Here is a 24,125-nt window from a genome sequence, read left to right as displayed (position 1 = left end):
TAAGCGGTGCCCGGTTTAAAAAAAAAAAAAAAAAAAAAAAAAAAGTACCAAGTTTCTGCTCCTCCTGATTGCAGAAGAAAGCCTGGCAATACTAACCCTAAATGTTCAGAAAGCACAAGACAAATTAAAAACAAATCCCAATGCTGAAATAACTTCATGATTTAATATCTCCTGCTTTTGAAGGTACAACTCATCATTTGACTGCTTGTGGATTGGCTGTATCATTACAATGAGACTAGCAAATATGTCAATTTATTAATATTTGCAGTTTCAATTTTCAGGGCAGGCAGAGATACACGAAATACTGAACAAGAAAACAGTTTAATCTCTCTCCAGAACACTTCATGTTTTTAAATCATCTCTCCATTCAATTGACATACTAAATGCAGCCTGCTCAAGACATAAATGCAATAAATTAATGTGGGCTACAGATAAGATTCAGATTCTGCAGAAGCTCAACTTTCTCAAGAAATAATAAAGACTTCCTAGCTGTTCTCTGAGATGTCCATAAATATTTTCCAGACATGACTCCAAGCAGCAAACAATGCAGTGTTGTTCCCCTAAACAAAACCCCACAGAAAACAGGCACGTGTTCAGCCCTTCCAGAAGTTAACAATGTCACTACAAAGTCTCAGTGGAGATAATAAGGATGAGGTATCACTAAGGCAAGCTTTGTGATGGGAGCAGTCACTCAGACGTTGATGGGCAGACTTGTCAGCACAGGAGAACCACAAAGGCAGATTTGGAAGATATAATGACCACCGCCACTGCCCTTCCACCGTGAGCAGCACACCAGGGTGTCTGAAGACGGTTTGTTTGTTCAGGTAGAGGCATTTGTTTCAGGATCAGAACAGAAAATTTGCAGAGCTCCAGCAAGCAGTCACACAGCCCAGACCAGCACGTAACTACTTGTTTCCACAATTTTGCAACCTTGCCTGGTAACTGGAAGTAGTGGGTTACATGAGTGAGTGCTGGGTGTTTGAAAAAGGAGCAAGGACATTGCAACAAGGCCACAAAGCGTGTCACTGGACCTTGGCTCTGCGTCATTGGTTTTGGTCTCGCTGCTGGTTCCTCAAGCTCACCAGGTTCCTCTGAATGCTCACCTAAACCCCTGCCTGATCTGTGACTACATCAGTGAACCATCTTGATGCAAATCCTGCTCCTGGCTGTCAGGGAAGACTAAGCTGACCATCTTTGTCTAGCTGGATGTTCACCCAAAGCACCTACTCAGCTCCTCAGAGGAGGGCCAGCTGCCTGTCCAGTGCTACAGGAGATAAAAACAAGCCATAAAACTCCAAGGAGCAATATAGAAAGTGACATCCACACAGCTGGGAGTAAAAACCACTGGGGTAAAAAAATGGGGACAGAAAAGCCAAACATACAAAAAAGAAGTTGCAAATACATCAATGAGACATAAGGTAAAGAGGAGCGCAGAAAAAAAAACACAATAGTAACTATAAATTGACGAGGAAGGACCATAAAAGATGGGCAAGATAAGCAGAGGACAGAGTGACACGCCATCCCTTCACAAAAGTAATGTTGTGGGAGTTTTGATGTAGATTGAGGGCAGCCGCAGTCACCAGCTTACACCCTGGCCAAGAGGAACATGCAAGACCCATGGGCACAAAGGTTCTGCACTACAGCAGCGTTGTCTCCAAGGCACAGCTAACGCTGCAGCACTTACTAACTTCAGGTTGCTAAAATATAAAGTGATCATTGTACATGTGGAAAAAAAGGAAGACTCCTGGGAATGCATCTCACCAAGGAACAGAATGATCCTTACCTCATCAAGCAAAGTAAACAGAGCAGCACCTATCCACAGAGAACGACAGGCAATTAGAGGTACAGTCAAAATCTATTGAAAATCAATGGAAAGATTCACAGTCTCATGCAGATTCTTAATCAGACCCTCAGCTATGAATCACGTATATCAATAACAGAGCTGGATATATCATTTTGCCACACGAAAAGGAAATTATTCCCAGGTTAGAACAGAACTACAACCAGCTAAACAAAAAAGCATTTGAAGACAACTGTGGCTTTTCTGGGGGAGTGCAAGCATTGGGAGGGGATATAATACACTGTGTCCTGTAAACAGATATTTAAAAAAAACCACAAACATGTGAAGCCAGCCATGAGAACACATGGGTCCAACATTAGGGTGTTTATTCAATAATTCTGCTTTAGAGGCTTTATAAAGTATACAAACAACTGAGGCATATAAAACATAATGAGATAAAAATAAGTCCATAAAATTGCCTGCCAAGGGAGAGGAAGGGAGAAAAAAAGAATGTTTTAGGGAGGCTTTGATTGCTGTTAATACTGAAACCACAACTGGCACTATTTCTCTCATTGATGAGGAAACATGCACTTCCCTGTCATGCAAAATTTAAATTTCACCGTGCTTTTTGCAGGCAAGAGAAGAGGACGGACCTGAATCAAGCATATAGTGATCAGCAGTGGAAGTCCTGAAGAAACTGCTGAGCTTTTAAACCACAGCAGCACCTCACAGTTCCTGCGTATTTTGCTAAGCACCTTACCAAATGCAGCAGGCACACAATTATGGGGACATCACCCAAGTCCCCAAGAGAGGAACAGATTCAGACAGCTGTGAAGGAGACTTATGAAGGAGACTGTCACGATGCTATCACTTGCCAGCTCAAAGTTCTTAGCAAGGCAGCCCTTACCAAACCCTGAGGAGAGCTGAGCAGAGGCAGCCTTGCTGCTGCTGAAGGAGCAGGGATTGTGCCAGCCCCGGCTGGCAGTGCTCTCCCACCCTCCACACCCACTCCCGCCTGGGCAGCCACAGGGTACTGCCATGGCAAAGAAAGGGGCCCATGGACAGCTTCTGTCACCCCCCGCAGCTTCCCCCTCCAGCAACTGCTTCCCGGGCCATGCCTGGAGCTGGCTGTGCAGGTATTCCCCATGCAGCAGCTGTCTCATCATCTCCTAGCTTGACGGTGGCACAGGAGAGCACTAAGGAAAGAAAAGTTGTCAGCTTTGTTGACCTTTAGCCAGGACTACTCTTGGATGCCAAGATGTGACATGGGAGAAAACATGAAGGAGTCTTTGTGGAAAAGCATGACAAACGAGCACTCAAGACTGACAGCAGAAGGGGGGTGATGTCTCAGTGCTGCACTGAACAAGATATGCAGGGCAGGGGTGGGATATGAAGAGCTGACAATGAAGACGAGTGTTTTGCATTTGGGTGGTGGGAAAGGAAGCCCAGTGAGGTGACAGGGAAAAAAAAATGTTCAATGCAATAAGCCAGAAATACAGTATTTGTAACCGCATTCTTGGAACAGGGAAAAAACACGAAGCTCTCACAGACAATGAACTGTCTCAGGAGCCACACAGACTAGAATGAACTGCACAGCTAGAAATTTTGCAGATCACTGTTCTAGAACTGTGCCCTGGAGCCTTAACTTTGGAAAACCTAGGAGGATAACATTTTAAGTTATGTCTGAGCTTGCAGCCAGCCAGCCAGCCACAATGGACCAGAAGGGCATAGCTGTGTTCCAGGCAGCCAGTGACAGCATTTAAACTCTTTGTTGTCCTCACAAAGACAGAAAAGAAACCAACCTACTTTCATTTAATTTGCAACAATAGAGTATGGTCCTCAAAGCTCATGTCCTGGCCACTATTCCCCCATACACCCCCTCAGCTCCTTCCCTGAGCCACCCAGGGCTGCACACAGCAAGGCTTAGGAACTCATCCATCTGACACTAAACTCCAGCGTCCTTGTTCAGGATGAGACACAGCTCAAGAAGCATAAAAACAGCAGAAAAAAAGTACAGTCTTGCCTGCTGTTCATTAGCAACAGGACTACCATATTTTGGCAGCTCTTCATCCAGAGATCAGCAGCCCACAGGTTGCATAGCAGTCCTGCTATCAATCCTATTCCAGGACCTGGCACAGAGACCTCCAACTTACACACTGATCAAAACACCAAGCTCAGACACCCTCTCCTTGCTGGCCACAAGTACATCGTACTGTTTTCACAACAAATCTGCAGCCAACTGAAAATACTCCAACCAGAGTATGAATATATTGTATAAGAAAAGCAATTCTACCCACTGGAACTTGTTGCTCACTCCATACCTAACCAAATGCAGTTCTGTTTTCCACTTCATGCAAAACCACTGCAGAATTGTAGTTCCCACACCAGTTCCAGAGCCTGCAACACAATACAGATGTGACTGGCCAAGGGATGTGTGTCAGGGTGTCAGATCCACCAGCAAATGACAGCAAATCAATCAGGTTACAGTGTGCTAGGCGAGCCACGGTACCTGACAGTTGTTGCACACATATGTCCTCTCAAGCTGCTGCAGCCACAGGAGATTGAAGCTATGTAGCTACGGTCTCCTACAGCTGAGCAGACCAGCTCTGCCCACAACGTGCCCAAGGTCGAAGTCAGACAGTCTGCATTTCACTCCTGAAAAGGTTTTTTTTCTAAATACCATGCAACAATGTCACACCAGGAACGATGTGGACTGCAAATTCAATACAAGACATGAGCGTAAGTCATTAACTGAGTATTGATATTCAAGATCATTGATGATGAAACATTTATCCTAATAAGCACAAGGTACACAGTTAACTCCACAAAGACTTGTGAAAATCCCTCAAGTATTTCAAAATATACATAAAGAATAAGTGAAGAAAAGCAATAAGCATGGGAGTGGAGAGGGAAATAAGCAAAACCTCAAAAATATAAATGCTAGGATGGATATTTTGCTTCAGGACAAAAATCAGCCATTGCATCAGACCATGTGGTTTCTAAGTTTAATTTACAGTAATGAATCAGGGGCAAGACCTTATTGGTCACTGGGTAAAAACCAAGTTGTACAGAACAAAGAATATGGATGACAACTGGGATTAAAACCAGTCTTTGCAATTGAAAAGGATGCGTTTTGTGAGCAGCGAGGTGATGGCAGCTCTCTCGTTCCAAGAAACTGGAGAAATTTTAAATTTAGCCCTGAGCTCTCTGTTTCCTACGTCTTCAGCAGCCAGCATTAGTAACTGGCAAAGCCAACTGCAAGTCCCCTCCACAAGTGTCCTGGGAATAGACATTGCAAGTTTCTACACCTTATGTGGAAAGGACACTGAAACAAATAAAGGTTTTTTTTCCAGAATGTGTAATTGAAGCAGACACAAAAGAAACAGCACTTGACTCAGAAGAAAATTTTACAAGTCTCAAAGGACTGCACAGATCTGATATTCTGAAATGCTAGGAGTCGTGATGTTAGTAGTCCTTCAGCCATCACTGACACTTTCAAGAAGTATCTGCTCTTTGTGCTCTCTTTACTCATTATATGATGAGAAAAGTCACGAGCTAAATAAATATTTGTTTTCTCTTACAAATCACCTTTAAGATTACAATCCATCCTGACACCAGGACAAGGAGTTCATTTTCAAGTTTACGGTAATTCATCACTGAGCTAGGGTCTGAGCTGCACCAAGAATAAATGTGTTACAAAAATAAGTGGTTGCCAAGTCTTTACACAGCCACTGGAAGTGTCTAATGCAATCACGCAGTCCTGTGGCTTGCTTCCACTAGAAAGGCTTTTACATTTACATTAATCTCTGGGAATTGTCCTACGCTACAGAAAACCACAGTGTGTTCAGATTATTGATTTGACCACATATTATTTTGAGCCGCAGTCTCTGATTTTTGACTATGTGCTTGAGCAGAAAACTTTGAGCGACAGCTCTGTATTCTGACATAAGGCAATAATTATCTGGTGATGAGAGCCCCAGCTGAGAGCATGCCCCCATTGGTTTAAAAACAAATCCTGAGGATAAATCTCTGGCACCTTCACATGGCCAGGCTGGGAGGTGAAAAGAGGAGGTAGTATTTTATTGATTTTACCACAAGAGAACCAAAGCAGGGAGGGTTTTGATATACAAAGTTGTGTAGATACCTAATCCTCTTGAGATCAGTGGGAGTTAGCGACCTAAATGATTTTTGCTGATTTGGCCATAAAAGATACATCCGCAGTCACAACAACAATATTTATGTTTTCCTGGGCAGTTAGAGATCACACTCATGCCTCAGCCCTAAACCCCTAACTCTCAGCCTCCAGCTTCAATCTTAAGAAACCAGATGGCTCTGAAGGCCATCAGCACAGCTACACCAGGAAGCTCCACCAGTACAGAAGGACCAGCTCACGCTATGGCTCTGCCCCTCTCTGCAGCACAGACAACTAACCAGTCCCTGGCTTTCAGGTGATGTACATGCACAGTTGCCAAAATCTTTATCGGAGCCCCTGAACCCTTGCCTGGGAGCTTGCATGCTCTGTTTTCATACGCATTTTGGAAAGCTGAAGAGCACTATCCACTTCTTAAAGAGGCCACAGAAACCTAGCTACCTCCTCTCTCTGATGGGGGAGGTAGAACAGCTCTAGGTCAGGATTAGGCACATAGGCAGAGTAATGTGGGGAAAAACTGCCCTGTTATCATCCATCTGTTACATCAGCTCTGCCAGCTCTCTCCATTTTATCTATATTTGACACTTGACTAAGCACTTAAGCTTCTCAAGAGAGATCATTATACAATAAATCAACCTTTTATTGGAGGTTATGTTTTAGGTTAAGTTTTTGGCCTTTATGTTTGTAAAGAAAAACTGTAACCTTGAGTAGAATTTAATGCATGATGACCTGGAGAAAGTAGCACATTGTGATCTTGTCAGGCCTATAATGTCAGATTTGGGGATGCTCAGGGATGAAACAGTGGGACATAGGGCTTCATTCAGCCTCAGAGGTACCTACAAAGTCATGCACTTAAGAGAACACAAGAGGCAGAGTTCAAATCATTGGGCCACTTTAGGAGGGCTTCTGGTCTTGGGCACTTTGTGTGCATGCAATATGTCAGCCTTGCTGGTTTACTACTCCTCGTGCACAATGAGAGCAGCTCGGTGCATACAAACCAGACTGTAACAGATACCATGACGTTCCAAGCAGCGCTTCTGAAAAGGGGCTCCAGGACAAAGGCTTAGGTCTTCTGGTGACACGTCCAGAAGAGACAAGAGGTACACACAAATACCTGAACAAATGTCAGTGCTCCTGTCTGTGTACCTGCAGCCTTCCTAGCCATCAAGTTCTTGTGACATTGCAGAAGATCACATCAAAACATGAAGATTAGAATTTAAATAGTCATGATAGCAATATGACAGCATTCTGATAGTAAATGCAAATGCCATTCAAAAAATTCAGGAAAAGACAAAATTCTCACGGCAACATTAAAAATAACTTCTGCACCATGTGGATATGTTAATGTGCTGCCTTTCAGTCTCACAGGCTGGGCTGGGGGATGGCAGGTGTATTTTTCACCATGTGTTTTAAGAATAGTTCTGACCTTAAAAATAATAATTCTTGCTCACTCGCTCTCCAGAGTTCACAGTTGGGATTTGCGGTCTCTAATGGGGAAGAAAGCTTTTTTTGTCCCCAGAATCTTAGTAATGCCATTTCAAATAATACAGTGTTAAGGTTGTTATGCTATGGTGCCACCTCCACAGCCCCATAAACCAAAACCCTCCCTACTGCAGCTTCAGCCCAACCACCGTAACACACTGCCCTTCAGCCACTCTTTGGCCTGATTTAGCATCACGGGTGATTTGGCTTCTCCTAAGGACCATTAAACTTTTGACCTCTCCCTCCAGATGACCCAGTGTGGCTGTGCCAGCTATAACACAACATGCCAACCAGCTGGCCCTGGCATCACAGCACTTCATTAAGGCCATTTGAAGAGCTAGGACATGGCAAGATTAGACAGCAACAAGAAGGAACACTGACTTTTAGGGCTGAAAATCAGCATAGATGCACAAGTTCCTCACAAAAGTATGTTGCCACTAAACAATAAAATGCAGCACAGAAACGGGGTGATTTCATACTGCAGCATTTAACTCTGCCACTGCCAGAGGATACGTTCCCCGTCCAGCCTGACACAGCACAGTACAAAGCCTCGTGGATCTCCACGCTGACAAAGGATGCTCGAGCAGCAGGTTTACACCCTGGGCACTCCACCATGCTCCGACCTTGCTGAGCAGCTCTGCAACCCCTCCCCTAAATCTCCTCACCTGCATGCCCTGGTCTGTGCTACAGAAAAGGTCTCTGCACAGCATTCAGCCCTGGTTTGATTGAATGATAAGAGCACAGTTTTGACTGCAGATGCTAGCCTACCATGAAGTGGATCTTGCAGCAGACCACCAAACAACAACAGGTAGCAGTAATTTCAGAAAAAAAGTACCACTCTAGTCCTCATGCTAGCCAGATACTGAATATTTAAAGACTATGTGGCTGGGTCTTTGATTGCTCTTATTCAACGCAGCTCTGAAGAATGAGTACTGCATTGCTTAGCCTCAGTTGAAGCTTTGTCCCCAAGTACTCAGTATCTCTAAGAGCAGCAGTTTAAGTCCCCTCCCCCTAAGCCAAGATTCATCATTTCTAGCTAAAGGAAAGGACAGTATATTTGTTCTGTGCTGAAGCCCCTGGGACCCAGAAGACAAGATGAAATGGAAATTTTCTTCTTCTTTTTTTTTTTTTTTTTTTTAAACCAGGTTTATACAACTGGTATGGGCCAGATGAGACAAGATGGGTTCTTAAGAGGCTGGGTCCCCTGGTACTTAGCACAGACTGAATGTTATCAAGATGGTACATGCCAGTCATTAGGATACTAATTGGCCCTGACAGGGCTCTGGTGACTGAATTGAATATCCTAACTGTCACTACCTGGAAGCATTGCTGCAGGGAACAGCTCCAAGGAGCCTAGAGGAAAGAAGTGGGTGTGAGGAGGTAGAGAGATGGGGGATGTTTATAGCTCTCTACAGCTGTCTGCATCACATATTTAAACAAGAGGAAAAATACTTCTTTATACACCGTGCTGCTAAAAATTCCACTAAAAAAAATATCACTTTGGGTAATTTACATTTAAATGAACTTTCCACATGAAGTAGATTATTTTGCTGGTCATGTTCACAACTACTTTCCCCTCTCTCTTTCCCAGGACTCTTGTCTCCAGAATCATCTTTTCTTTCCCTGTCTCTCAACCTATCCAATTAAAACATCAAAAATAAACTAACTTGTCAGATTTCCCCACCAACAACTGTCTCCTACTGCTCTCTTCCTGTCAGAGCTTTACTTCATCTTGAAAAATTCTGGTGCATTGAATGGGTTTGTTTGTTGGCTTAGGTGGCCAGATTTGCCATCGATGTTCTAGGTTTCCAGCACTTTCAAACCAGAGAATCAAAGCTTTCTGAACAGCTCGCTGGTCACAAAGAGTGACCGTTTCCAGTTTTGGTTGGACAGCGTTCTAAGGCTGAGAGAGCCCAATGGGGAGGTGCAAAACTGAGACTGGATTATCAACAAATTAAAAGCAAGGCTGCAAGTTATACAAGTGTGGATTACTGAAAAATAAATGTTATTTGAAAGTGTGTTTTGTACTTCACTGCAAATAACAGCACTGAGCCAAGCTCCTGAACCAGTGACTCGGTAGCCTGGATGTGACAAGTTAGCTGTGCCCTTTAAGAGACCAGCTGTGAACAAAACTACTCGGCTAACAAGAAGCCAGAACACACACTTACAACACGGGTCCTCAACCCTGAATCGGAGGTCAACATTCCATTCGAGCCCTGTGCATGAGATGAAACCCAGAGAAGTTCCAATCATATTTAATCTATGACAACAGCAAGGGGGCTCTGAAATAATATACCTAGACAAACAAAAGTTAATGTTTCCTTCTGACAACCACTATCAGCTGTCTACTTTTCTTAATCCCTCACTGCCATAATACCTAGGCAACCCAGTGTATTACCTCCCCAGCACTTCAGGGGGTACAGACCAGAGCCAAAGAGGCAGGGGTAAGATCCCCTTCTCCACCCCAGCAAACTACCCACATGCTCCTCCTGCACAGCCTGTTACACCCCATAAATGCCAGTTCTGTGGTCCAGGAATCTGCCGTGAACAAGAAGATCCTGGCAGAAATTAAACAAGAGCTTCCACATGCGAACACACTGATAAATACTTGGAATGCAGGGAAGTCACCCGTCCTCCCCTGCATGCCGCATGGATTCCTAGCCTTCCAAAATGTGCATACAATAAGCTGGTGAAGGGTCTGCAGAGCAAGTCTTATGAGGAACCACTGAGGGAACTGGGGCCGTTTAGCCTGGAGGAGAGCTGGGGGGAATCTTATTGCTCTCTACAACTACCTGAAAGGAGGTTATAGGCAGGTGGGGGTCAGTCTCTTCTCACATGTAACAAGTGATAGGACAAGAGGAAACAGCCTCAAGTTGCACCAGGGAGGTTTAGACTGGCTATCAGGAAAAAAAATTATCACTGAAAGGGTGGTGAAGCATTGGAACAGGCTGCCCAGGGAGGGGGTGGAATCACCATCTCTGGAGATATTTAAAAAATGTGTAGATGTGGTGCTTAGGGACATGTTTTAGAGATGGCCTTGGCAGTCCTGGGTCATCGGCTCGACTTGATGATCTCAAAAGTCAACATCTTCTAAAATGACTGTGAAACAGAGATGGAAGGGGAAAAAGGGAGTGGAGTGGGGAGAAAGGGGGAATCAGGATGCGATTTTCCATGCACTTTCTTCTGTACTGGCATTGCAGGAATAAAGGTTCTTCTTGCAATAGTTTGCAGTGCAAGCAGACAAAGAATGGTGGGGGAAGAGAGACACAGAGGTGACAAAACAGCTGGGATTTCCCCTCCTCTAGCACCAGCAAGGAGAACAGGAGCACAGTCTGTAGCCACCTCTGCTCAACTAAACCCTTTCCAGCCAGCTTCAGCACAACCCTTCCCAGACGGCTGTGGAAAAGAAGTTCTGACCACAGCCAAAAGGATCTGGGAGAACCACAGAATTTGTGCCTCTCCACTGCATGCTAGACCTCATCAATATAACAAACATGACTCAAAAGTGTGTGCTTCCTACTGTCACTTCCAGGAAGCCCCTGCAATGAGCTTCATTTTCCTTTGTAAACAGGTTTCATTGCTTCATAAAATAGATGTATTAGTCATGAATAAAATCCCAAAAATTACTGAGGAGGGAAGAAATACTTAATGTACCACAGTCAATAAAGACAGAGGAAAAGAAAAATATTAGCTAGAGAGTTCCAAGAAGGTCAGTCTTACAAAGAAACAAAATATTAGTTCTGACACAGAAAAAAGTTCTTCTGAATACCGATGTGCTCCATACAGTGACAAAGAAGCTATACTTACCTGAAAGGAGATTAAGTAACGTCCCATAGCACCTGAGGAAAGCCAGGAAGGTAGAAAATAGAGGCAAGCAAGCATAAACACAAAGAGAATAAGGCCCCTAAAGTCTCTTTCATATAGCTGCTTCTCCTTCACAAAGGAGATTTATATCTTTTCCTTGGAAATTCGGCATTCAGGAAAGTGGACTTAGAAGTATAACTCCATAATAAAACCCTCTTTCCCAGTCCCCAGGAAACTATAATACTGATTTACTGGTCAAAGAAATAAACGTGCCTCAGAGTTCCGTACAAGGCTTTTCTGAAATTAATCCAGCTCTAAGATGGATAAGCAAAAGTGGAAAAATACCGCAGAACATATTTGTGTAGATAAAAGGAGCTTTCTAAAGGCCAGTGTTCCTGTCATGATGGAATAATTTTCATTCTCTAGATAAAGAGCTGGAGAATAAAAGTAGAAAAAGTTACAACGTACAACTGGCTCCCTGGGTACTAGGACATGTTTGTTGTTTGGGGACTATGCTTTACTGAAAATGTCTAATCAGTTAAATTTAAAACTGGAAATACTTCATATGGGATTCATTTGAGCAAATGTTGACATCAGTGTCTGTGCTAGTTACCCACATAGCTGCTACAGTTGATGGAGAGAAATAGGCACCTGCAGGGCAGGATTCATCTGTTTCTAAAGCAGTTGTCTAAACCAGGGTAAGATGAACTGTGTCCTAAAATATCTATTTCTCTTTCCTAACTGGAAGTACAGTCCACATACCTCAGGCAGATGCAGGCAGCTAGTTTGTAGGCATCTGAAACGAATGGTGGACTTATTTCACCAAGCATCAAAATGATTGCAGCACCTCACTCGAGACTCAAGTAGAAACACAGGGTTTGCAAAACTGAATCCACTTTCTTCTCACTACAGCTGGAAATCTTACTTTGGAGAATGCAAATACAACTCCCAAGCCTCTATACAATCTATGTTACCAATTAAAATGAATCAAGATGCAGCCCTTATAGTCGCAGAGATAGCCTTTTAAATGCAAGCAGAATGCACGTGGGAGCAACGCTGTATTCCTGAGCCTGCTGGTTGATACAAAGAGGACTTCAGTGAGCTCAAGAGCATGAACAGAGCCATCAGAGGAAAATTTGCAAGACTGACAGTTTTGCTTTTCGAAAATCATTCTCCCCTAGATTCATGTCAACAGAACTGTCCCTCAGCTCCTAATCCTGGATTTAAAGGCAGCTTCCAGGAGCAGAGGGGAAGACAATAAGCCTCAGATTTCTGTTAAAACATTTTTATTTTTTTAAAATTAGTGAATAAGGCAAATGAGTCCTAAAAACAGAACTTCACGGTATAGACTGCAAGTGTCCAAACCCATGACCTGGCAGAAGAGCTCACCTAGCCCCAACTGACCAGCCCCTGACAGAAGGGGAACCCTAAGATGGTCCCTTACTCCTCTCCTGCCAGGAGAGCTGTTTTGTCCCGTGAGCAGGTCACAAGAACAATCCACACAGCCACAGCTCCTCTCCCTGTTCACTTGCGATGGGTTCTCTAGGTAAACCACAGGCAGGACTGTGTCACCTTCACCAGGATGCCCGCAGCCCACTGCTGGCCACCATCTTTCTCCACGTGCTACTCGGGAAGAGAAGCATCCTGTATGCATGTTCACATCTGGGAAATATTAGACAACTACTATAGACCAACCAGCTGTGCTGTGGATGCAGGAAGTACAGCTTTCACCAGCCTGTAGCGCAGTACAAACTGCGTGTTCCCTCCATCTGGAAGGGTTGGGCACAGGATGAAGTCTCTATTCAGACAGGAGCATTTACTAATGTAGTGATCATTTATTCCACGTGGGCTGAAACCTCTCTGATTAGGGACCATTTTCTTGTCCTGCAGTTGTACAGCACTTACATAGCATGAGTTGCCAGCTGGGGCTCGTGAGCACTGCTGTGATACAAAAATAAAATCAGCCTTATTCAGACCAAATTCCAAAGCAGAGATTGTTCAGTTGCCCACGTTCAAGATTAAATACAGAGAGCTGGGCTAACTTCTCAATTCAAAGTAAAGCAGACGCTTACCTTCTCCTTTGGCAAGGACAAATAGCTATGGGGAAGCTGCTTCAGGACTCGGAAACAGTCATTTATTAAAACTGAGAGATTACACCTACCAATGAAAGGCAAGGAGACTCCAGAAACATCTCCTTCAGCACACATGAGAAACTGTCCAATCTTAACCTCCATTTCAAATGCTAATTACTTTCTAGAATGCTCACCTGAATTCTTCCTAGCTTTCACAGAGGATTTAAGAAAAAAAAAAAAAACTGGCACAGAGATCTTTCCCTTTCTAAATTTATATAAATTATGTAATTGTACTTTTAAAGGACAAGTGACTAGAAGATATCTGCACAATGAACTAAGACTACATGTGACAGAGCAGGAAAAGAATAACTTTTAAAAGCACAAGAGCACTTTTTTTTAAAAAAAAAAAAAAAAAAACACAAAAAAATACAGCACTTGAAAAGATAAGGTAGAAGGCACCATAATTGCACATGTGAAAAATCGTTCAAGGACAATGGGATGTATGGCAAGTTATTTTAATCACTGAGTTTATGATATACTTTAAATGATGTAAAGGACACCCAGAGCACAAGGATGGCTGCTATCTCAGAGAGATTAATGCACTAAAAAATACGTGCTTTCTTAACATAAATATCTGATAAGTTATATACATATACTGGCAGTGTAATCTAGCAGGAGGGGCTCACAGGCATTTTCTAAAGGTAAAAGCTTGTCATTGTGAAAGGATTTATTAATTATTATAAATAAAATTATGATCATGGAAGTTAAATGCCTGAAAGGATTTTGGCAAAATCATTTAGCTCTAGACTAGAGCTCCAAGTGAAGCGAAAGGAAAGAGCAATTCATTTTCTTATGGTAGGATTACACCTAAAATCCAGAAGGCAGCTTATATCCATTCCTATTTGGGTTTTTTTCAAATAAGTATGGGGCATTTACTCAATCGATTTTAAGACAAATATATCTGTATTACTACACCTTTAATCAAGACTTTAGTGTAAGGCACTGTGAAGCAGAAGAAAAACAGTCCTTATGCTAAGAGTAACACAATGGTTCCCCAGCAGCAGCTCACAGGTCCACAATAAATGTTTGTAGCCTCTCCAATAAGCAAAATTAAGTGCATCTCAAATGCGAGAACAGTGATGTATGATAAATGAGGAACTCAGTCTACCAGAAACTTTGTGTCTGGCAACAATCCATCGTTCCAAAAAGGTTAGAAGCCACTGAATCAGAGTATATTACAAGAGACAGTGTGGAACAAAATCCAGAGACTGGGAGAGCACAAGGAACGAAAAAGAAAACTGCAGTCAGCCTCACCAGCATCCTAATGTAAGCACTCCCAACAGAGTGTTAAGCTCAGCCAAGAACATCCTTCCAGGGGGGGTTGGGGACCACGAGCTGATCTTCACTAGCAGCCCCGTGCTACCATCACTGTAAGCCCAATGGCTAAGCAGTCAGAAAATTGTCATCAGAAGGGTTTAGCAGAGCACAAGAGCTCAGCTGGGCCAGGCAAAGTGTAACTGCCCCCAGTTTAAAGGCAGATACAAGGAGCAATTGTGCAGTTCACTCACGGACAGGCAGAGCACCTGCAGCACAGCCAAGGAACAAACTCTGACTTTGCGCACAGCAGGCTGTGCCTTGCTCCCCACCACATCCCGCTACTCTTCAGTGCCAGTAGAACGAAAACGGCACTACACCAAACGGTGGGAGAAATCCTTCAAATCTTCATGATAAACAATGCCTGAAGGAATGCGCATTATAGAAAGATTTAGTTTGCTGGCATGAAATCAAACGTATAAACCAAAGATTATTCACAAAGATCAAGACAACCTTCAAAGAAGCCAGAAATCCAGAGGGAGGCAAAGTATTTCCAAGTAGTTCCACTTTCCTCACACAAGCCAGGGAAGCTCAGAGACAGGGTCATAAATAATGGACTTTATTTTCATTCTTTGCATATAGTCTTGCTGGTGCACTGCCCAGTGTCATCCAGAGATGGAAGTTGATAGCAAGCCATTTTTGGATATGCAAAGATACCTTAAAAGGGACTTTTTCTTGTAATAGGCGTGCTTGGTTTCTAAAATTCAAACTCTTGTAATTTACTGATCGCTTTACATAGTCTACAAGTATAAAAGCACTTCTAAAAAAAACCAGATTTCTGATAAGAGAAGCCTCTGTAAACTAAGAAAGGCATTTCAAGACAAAGTGGCTAAAGGCAGCCTATTCAAATTAAGGTACCTATTTAAACATCAAAGTAACCAACCATTAACAAAACTCCCCTAGAGCAGAAAAAGTCACCCTTACTTCATGTCTTCAAAGGCAAGACCTGAGGATCCTTCTCAAATATATGATCTAGCTTAAGCCACAGTTAGTTAAGCCACATGGTTAGATGCTGAAATTAGTGTTCATGAAAGCAGCCCCTTCCCAGACACTCTTACTGTGAGTCACACCAAAAATCAAAGATTATTAACAGACTTGAGAATAGGTGCACAGAAGTGCGCAGAATAAGAGGCCTGTCTCAGGAAAGCTTGGCTTGTTTAAGCTGACAAAACACGGCCTGATAAGGGAGAGGTTCGCTGCCTGCAAATACACTTAAGGAGGAGAGCAGCAAGAAATGAGAAGAACCATTTAAACCATAGATTTGTCTCGGTGCAGAAATGAGACAAACCAGCCATGAACGCTTCTGGGCTAGAGGTCAGAAAAATCCGAGCATGGAACAGTTGAGACATGGAGCAGCCGCCAAGCGGGAAAAGTGAAAGAGGAGAAGAAAGCAGATACAGAGAGAACCTGAGAGTCCACACAAAGGGCTCCTGCCCCACATTGATCCCTCAGCAGCAGGGAGCCTTCCCTGGGACTGAGGCTTGGAAAATCAAGTTGTCCTTTCCAGCTCTGAGTTCATACATAGAGCTCAATAACTTGGTAACCAGTGATGACTGGAAGAGAAGGATTTACTTGGTTTGTTTGCTGGGGATTTTTGCTGTTTATTTCTAAAACAGAAAAGTTTTTCTTTGGACACAAACATAACCTCTGTTTTTCATCAGTTCTCCAACAGGAGAACACACAGCAGGAGCAACACAGGGCAAGAAGGATCCTGTTTAGCATCCAACCTTGAGTAGCCTGTGCAGGGCAACATAAGCAACTCTCTACTCCTGCACCAGAGGTAGACAGATGTTTCATTGTAAAGATCCTTTAACATCATTATCTACACAGGGAAGGGAAGCTAACAGGTACTGAAGAATCGACATTAAAGCCAGAGAAATTCAGAGAAATTGAAAAAAAGCAGCAGTGCTCTGCAGTGGCCAGGCAGCACCGGCTGCTGGGTTATCAATCAGAGCATGTATCCTTCTTTCTACAGACCATATCCACAGGCCCCCGATTCAGCAACCCTGTCTGCAGCAAACCAAAGCCAGTAAACATAGGAAGTTAAAGGCAAAGTCACATCAACCTAGTAAGGAAGCTGCTGGAGTTGTTCTTGCTCTCTCTCCTTCAGCAGCAGCTTACCATAAAACCATCAAAACGGGTATACTGGGACTCAGGAGAGCTTGGTTACCTTTCTGATGGTTCATCACCTACCCTTATAGTCTCACCTCTTTAGGTCAGGTTCCATCTCTTACCAGATACACACAGGGATCTCAAGGAGAACATCTACCATTAGTGGCTTAGCAATATCTGAATGACCTTCCTGCTTATAGCAGAATCCTTCCCTCCATCTTGCAATACAAGGCATTTGCTGGGAGAGTAAACTATCACCAAGCTGTACCATTCCTTGAAATAACAGGCTAACCCCAACGGAAGTAACCAGAAAAAATATTCAGGAACCTAAAGTAGTAAGTTTCCATAACCACTTGATTGTGTCAAAGGCCCTCACTCTCCCTACTCTGTACACAAAGCTTCCCCTCTCTGGAAAGTGTAAAAATTCTCATGTGTTCTCAAAACTGTAATGTGAAAACAAAATTGTGTGTTGATGATCTTGAAACTGATTTAATGAAGCAGTTTCAATTCCACCCTTCCTTCCTCCCAACTCCACCCTCTCCTCAGAGAGGAAAATTTGTTTGGGTTAATAGGGAGGAAAAAAAAGCAAGCTAAAAATACCCTCCTTTTTGCCGTAAAAAAGTTAAAGCTATGAATAAACAGCCTGAAATAGGAATGCAATTAATGTGCCCACCAAATTCCTACACTGCTTTCTTGTTCAGTTCTTCAAAACATTTTCATAAGGATAAAAACACCCAGACTTATTTCTGCAGAGCCAGTGGTATCCCAGAACCTGCTTCCTTTCAGGTAAGTTAACCGGCTTTGCCAAAGGGAGGAACAGGTTATGAGACTGGATGAACCAGAGGTATAATCCAAGATTGTTAAGTACTAGAATATTTGAGCAATATCCTTGCATCCAAGGAACCAATATGAAAAAAAAAAAAAAAGTCAAGAAAAATGCACCAAGAGAACACAGAAACATTTCTGTTGTTTCCCTTTACTTTAGACAGACAAATTGCATCATCTCATAAAACCTACCTTCCCACTAAAAAGCACTCACGCTATTATCCCTATCTTAAACCCAAGTCACATCTGTCCCTGACAGCAATAGCTGTCAACACTGAAAGAGCAGGGTGATCAGCCATCCTTTTCACCCTGGGCTGGGAGCCAAAGGAAGGTTGGCTTACATATTTGCAGTGCAGAGCCAAACAAACTTCTTTAATTTATTCTGTTCCCTATGCTACACCATTAGCAAGCAAGCAAATCAGACCCCAGGGAGTATCCTTGCAATCTGAATATTTGAACCCTAACTTGATTTTACCCTACTCTTTTTCCACTGTATGGCCAGCAAGATTCAGGTACTGCCGTAAGTCATGAGTACTACCCTATCAACACAGACAGAAGCCTCTTGGCAGAGTTGCCTTCCATTCCCATATTCCCAGTCTCCCGTAGGATGAGGCATCACAGCGTGCTGCCATGGAGTGCTGTAGACACTGCTATGATGCCTAATACAAGTTACATTTTAAAAACGAAAATCACCTCACTCCTCTTACAGCAGATGAGCCCTCTGGAAGGAGAAAGGAAATGCCTCACTTTCATCTCCGAGTTCAGAGGGAATGTTTTATAGCTGTCAATCCTATCAAGATTCACTGACACACCGGGGACAACAACTATTTGGAGGTAGGCTGTGCAGCCATGAAATAGCCAGGCTCTGAAAAGAACTTCACCCAGTGGCATTTGGAAAGCAAGGTAAAAGACTTTCCTGCGACCCTAAGGTAAACGCTGAAAGCCAGCACGCAACAGGCAGGCCAGCCAAGGCCAGCAGATGTGACTACGTAAGGCAAAGCCTCGAGAGGAGCAAAGCAGCACCTGCTACTGGAAGCCCAGGTGAGGGACGTGAAACCCAAACTGTTTGCAACCTCTGGTGTCCCAGGTCCAAGCAAGCACTTCCACCCAGAGAGGTGAGACATATTCAGTGTGGGACAGTGGATGCTCACACCGCAGTATCACAGGCATGGCACATAACCCTGCATTTCCCACACACACACACACATGCTCTGTCTCATTTGGGCTGCTGAAAAGACTTCAAGGATACTATTTGAGCTGTGCAGAAATATTAGAGAAAGACATTGTGGTTAATACTCATGTTACTGCTTCAGCCACTGCAGCATTCACTGGCTGTGCGTTTACCCTCAGTTCCCATCCAATATGGAAAGCGTCCTTTTAACAGAAAAGGAAACTGGCACAGAGACCAAGTCATGCTACTGAATCCTCAAAGGGAATCTGCAAGCAGTCCAGGGAGCTGAAACTGGACTTGCAGAGCTCTAAAATTAGCCACCAGATCATTCTCCTTTCAACAAGCATAGCAGCTAGAATGCGCTTGTACAGCTTATTCTGAAAGCCTGGTGGCTAAACAAAAGAGCAAGGAAGTCAGAGCAGAAAGTCAAGGTTAAACTGCACCAGCAGGGCTGCATGTCCAGCATCTACCACGCATCCAGAATCACTCCAGGGCTGACCTGCTCCCCAGGGAGCCTTGCTCAGGCAGTACAACTGCAGGCTTCTGCCTTCTCAAGGGTGCAGTAACCAAACGTTACAGCGCAGAAGAGGCCCTTGCCATCACACATCTGCAACCTCACCCTTTGCTGCCAGCTAGTTTTAACAGATGCAAGAGGAAGTGGCTTCCATGGATTCACCTTTCTCAGGGCACTGTAAAGAATCAGAAGGGAAGGGACATTGACTCAAGAGAAATAGAAAACTGGCTGAAGTCTGTGGAAGCTATCCTGCATTTGATCCGAAAGCCAAAAACCTCAAAAGGCAGCCTAAGCTGTTTCTTTGGAGAAACGCAAAGTCTCGGGCTCCTTTATAGCACTCAGCTCAGTGTAGCTCAGATTGTGCACGCAGTCACTGTTCCCAGTGACACCCCTTCACAATGACTCTCTTAACAAAACACCCACAATCACTACAAATGATTTGTCAGGAATGGTAATTGATATAAACAACCATTTCTTTGCCACAGCCAGTGGATTCAGCCAAATATCTGTCCATGCACCAAGAAGCTTCGCCTTTGAGCAGTGTTCTCCTGCCAGCTGACACAGGACACATCTCATTCAAACCCCTTCTCCTTCCTGCGTTTTACCCAGCCAAAATTCATGACCCACAGTAAGATCCATCCATCAGGGAAAATGCCAGCAGGCAAAATCAAGGATCTAAGTGAATAACAGGGCGGCGGGGGGGTGGTGGGTAATCACAGGACACCTCTGTGACACGATCATGCTACCTTCAGACACAATCGTGCTGCCTTCAGCAGAGGCAAAGCTCACTTGTAGAATTACTAGAGGACCTCATAGGAGAGTACAGAGACTGAGCTCCTGGCTTTTTAGCTTTACAGTGACTGAAACAGTCATTTCCGCACAATACTAAATCAGAAGGAAATAAGGGCCAAGCTAACCACCTCAATACAATGCTTAGTTCTCTATCACACCAGCACCAAGTGATTTACACTTGGTCACGCAGAAGCAAATAAAAGTTGAGAAATCTTGGTCACAACGATCAGGAAGCACAGTGGTAATGTAAGGTACAATTATGGCCTTGGTCAATATTCCTAATATATAAAATACACGTCTCAGGGCACGTCTGCAGCACTGGAAGCGGTCTTCCAGCCGAAGAGTTGTTTTTAACTTCAACCCAGCCTCACTTTAACTACTTTTGATTAAAACAATCACTTTCACTCAATATCCAATTTCTGACAGGTATTTCTCTCTACATATGTTGCAAGCTGGCTCTCTCCTTCCAGGCAAAACCACAACAGCTCACTAGAAGCAACCTTTCTTATTTTACAAGTCATATATAATTTATACAGCCGTAATATCAACAAAGACTAGAAATATAAATTGTGTCCAATTTTCTTTTATATACCCTTTCAACCGATTTTGGGGCCTTTTCCTTTTGAAGTATTGCTTCCTCCTGCTATTGCCATTAGTTCTTAGGAGAATTAGTTACCTGAGCACAACTACCTCCCTTATGGGAAACCCCAAAACCCAAAATTGACAGCACATACAGTTAAATGGCATTGAATGTTAACAAGTGTCCTATACTCCCTTAAGCACACAACTTTTTTTTTTTATTATTCATTAAGTCCTCAAGTTTTCCTCAAAACAAACACTTGCACATGCATAGATTTGCTCCTGCCCTCCTAGTCTTGCAGACGGATTCCACACAGGAGATACATGACTGACATATTAAGCTCTCCCACAGAGCACAAGACAGGTAGATAGTTGTCTGAAAACCAGAGACAATTTTGCTTGTTTCAAAGGGTGCAAAATACCAATATCCACCAAGTGCAGTTTTCTGAGTCATTGGCAAAAGAGAATTATTGACAAAAGAATCACAGGCAAGTTACATGGAAATTCACAGGTAGCTGGTAGGAGTAGGGAAGCATTTTCTTCACTGTATTTCTTTTAGGTAGAAATTAAGAGTTTGAGGGAATGGGGTTTTTCAAGAGTTTTCATTTAGTAGCCAAATAGCACTGAATTAGCTAGCTGACTTACACTGCTGAGAAAATGCCATCCTCTCTTTTTAAGATTATACCTAGGAACAGACTCGGGAACACTCCAGCACTGAGACACCCTCTCCTTTCACCTGCCACTGCCTATGACCAGATGCCACACATGTACGATGTGTTCGCTTCTGGCACTCTGAATGACTAAGGAAGTTTAATCTTCCTCACCCAAGCAGTAATTCTCTTTCCTCTTTTTATTTAAATAAGTTTTTCCTTCTGAAGTTGTGCTCAGAAACAAAATATTTTGTCCAATTCTCATCTTGGCTATTATAGGATAAATAACCAGAACACACACTCAAAGCACATAGCCATCTGTCATCCCACCGTCACAAGGTCTGCAAGCGGCCAGAAGGGTTTGCAATACTGAGCTCCCAGTATGAGCTTTTGGGGGCACAAGGGGGAAGGGTATGTATCTATTTGGCTTGGGATTGGTAAATCAAATATTTTTACAGCAGAAAGTGAACTGACAAAGTATAAAAAAGAAAAATATTGTTACCACAGGTTACAGCTAACAAACCCTCACTGGGGAAAACAGAGGGCATGTAGGAAAAACTCACTGTGACTGGTGGTGTTGCAGATGACACACAAGATGCTGTTGGAAGTGGCTTTTGATCTACCACAGCAAGAACAGCTAGCCCTTCAGCGATGCCACTGCAAGACACAAACCAACAGATTCATGAGCAAAACAAGCAGGTAGTGATCAGGAGTCACTTCAGGAACAAACTTTTCAATCCAGTATTACAGTTCAACTTCACACACCCCTTCCCCTCCCCTCTGTACATTCCCACACACTCTTCAACCTCAGTGAAGTTTGTTACCAAGATAAAACTCAGGTCACCAAATAAAGATGGACTTATTGGAGAAAATACCTTCTGGCATATTTTCAATACAGAATTTTTAAAAAGTCATTTTAAATAGGTGACTTTTTTTCATTGAATCCACACACAAACTAACAAAGTAAGGGTGAACATGCAATGGCAATAGATTAAGGCATGCTGGGCTTGCAGAGGAAAGTCCAGGTAAAGAGTGCCTATGGAACAGCACCCTGTAATTTATGGTCCATCAGCACCTCAAGAAACAAGCTTTATTGCTACCAGGGAACAACACGCACAGAAAACATTCAGAAGAGAGCACAAGCTTATGTTTCCTATGCAGGGAGAAGGCCATGGCCATGGAGAGTAAAACTGATAAATATTTCTACTCATTCAAGTTTCTGAGACTGACAAATGCCAACAAAGCAATCTCAGCTGGTGGAAGCATTTTATGCAACAAATACCCACAAATGAAAAGCACCTTCTGCTGGGAGTGGTAAAATTACACGAAGTGATGCTGCACAGGGAAAAGTAAGGTTATAGCTGTACTCAAATGCATAGCAACGTTCAAACATATGATTGACCAAGAGTTTAGTTCTACCTAAAGAAGCAACAGTAAGGTCTGTAGTGTAGACAAACTTTTCCAAACAAAAAAAAAAAAAAAAAAAACAAACAAACAACCCCTTCCCTTTTCCATGGCAGCTTTGTCATTACAGTGGATGAGAAATCACAACACTGTTTTGTGCCACAAGATTTTTTGCTAGTGCATACATCTCATTAGCATTGTTTGGAACTGCAGATATATTTTAGTTAAGTACAATGTAATTAGGCCCACTGGAAATTGCTTAGGATTAAAAAGCCAAGGCCTGCAAAAGAACTATGACATCCTTACTGACCACAGACCGAGACTGCAGTTTATTTACCCATTTGAAAGACGTTTTGTCTATAGATCAACCGTGCCTGATTTCCCATAGTGTGACTCCTGGTTTTTGTTGTGGTTGGTTGGTTGGGTTTTTAAATCTTGCTATTACAGGTGCTTAATGACACTAATTTCCAGATGGTCTAGAAATCTAGCACAACAGAAAGCAGGCTACATCCCTGTTACGTGCAGGAGTGTTCTGTCTGACATTTCACTGCCACATAAATCAAGCAGTCCCCAAAGGAGGATCAGCAATGCATTCCCTAAACATTGCTTTGTTTTGGTTTTTCTAAACCAAAGAACTAAGGAAGTAGATATTGAGTGTTTCTTGAGAAGAGAGAGCTGCCTCATGATTTTTAGTTTGTTTTCTTCCCCCTGAACTTGACAAATACCAGAAGCAACATCACCTTTTAAGGCAAAAGGCAGCTGAAAGCTAAATCCTTCTTTTAAGCCAGAGTGACTCATAACAGCAAAGATTCTTCCTAGAAAAACAAATTCCACCATGAAGCGAGAAGCTAGAAGCCTTGGTTTTAACAACGCAAACTAATCCTTTACCCAAGAATTTTGTGGGCTGGTATTAACTGGTTCAGCAGGTGCTCTTGGCTACTGCGAACAAGCTAGACAGACTACTGGCCTGACCCAGTCCTACAGTCCATTTGCATGCCTAGAGAGTACAGTAAACACAAGCACAGATGCACAGGAACGCATTTCTTGCCTTATCTTTTCTATAGGAATGCAGGAGGAAGTCTGTACTTGAAGCTGTATCTACACTGCAGTCACACATGCTTTCAACACAGTTGACAACCAGCTCAAGAGATAAGGCAGAGGAGATACAGAAGCACACACGACCTCCAGTGAGCCTGTGTAGTCATGTATAACCCAGTACCGTCATATCTTCATCACGCCTGTTAACGGTAACGAAACCTAGGTCACGTACAGCTACTCAGGCTGCAATCCTGCCTCCTGAAGCAGGGGTTGTCACTGCCATCGCAAGTGGCAGCATTACACTAATGAGAGGATGGGATCTCGGTGGGCTGCATCGAAATCTACTCTTTGAATCTAGAAGACATCCGAAATCTTCCT

The 24,125-nt window shown here is 43.2% G+C and overlaps 1 protein-coding gene across 5 annotated transcripts in view; it reads right to left on the bottom strand.

The window, feature by feature from the left end:
* Positions 1-24,125, bottom strand: part of TSPAN4 (tetraspanin 4) — a 443,427-nt gene that overhangs the window by 350,865 nt on the left and 68,437 nt on the right. For 2 of the 5 annotated variants that reach the window (XM_080405637.1, XM_080405638.1), the window contains exon 2: positions 21,869-21,962. The exons of the other annotated variants lie outside the window; for them this stretch is intronic. The gene's annotated coding sequence lies outside the window, so the exon portion shown is untranslated. The remainder of the gene's footprint in view (positions 1-21,868; positions 21,963-24,125) is intronic. 5 annotated transcript variants of the gene reach the window in all.

Source organism: Falco punctatus (genome assembly GCF_963210335.1).
Source record: "Falco punctatus genome assembly, chromosome: 10".
Lineage (NCBI taxonomy): Eukaryota > Metazoa > Chordata > Aves > Falconiformes > Falconidae > Falco > Falco punctatus.
The sequence above is the reverse complement of the archived record's forward strand: the minus strand, read 5'-3'. Positions and strand labels throughout refer to the sequence as shown.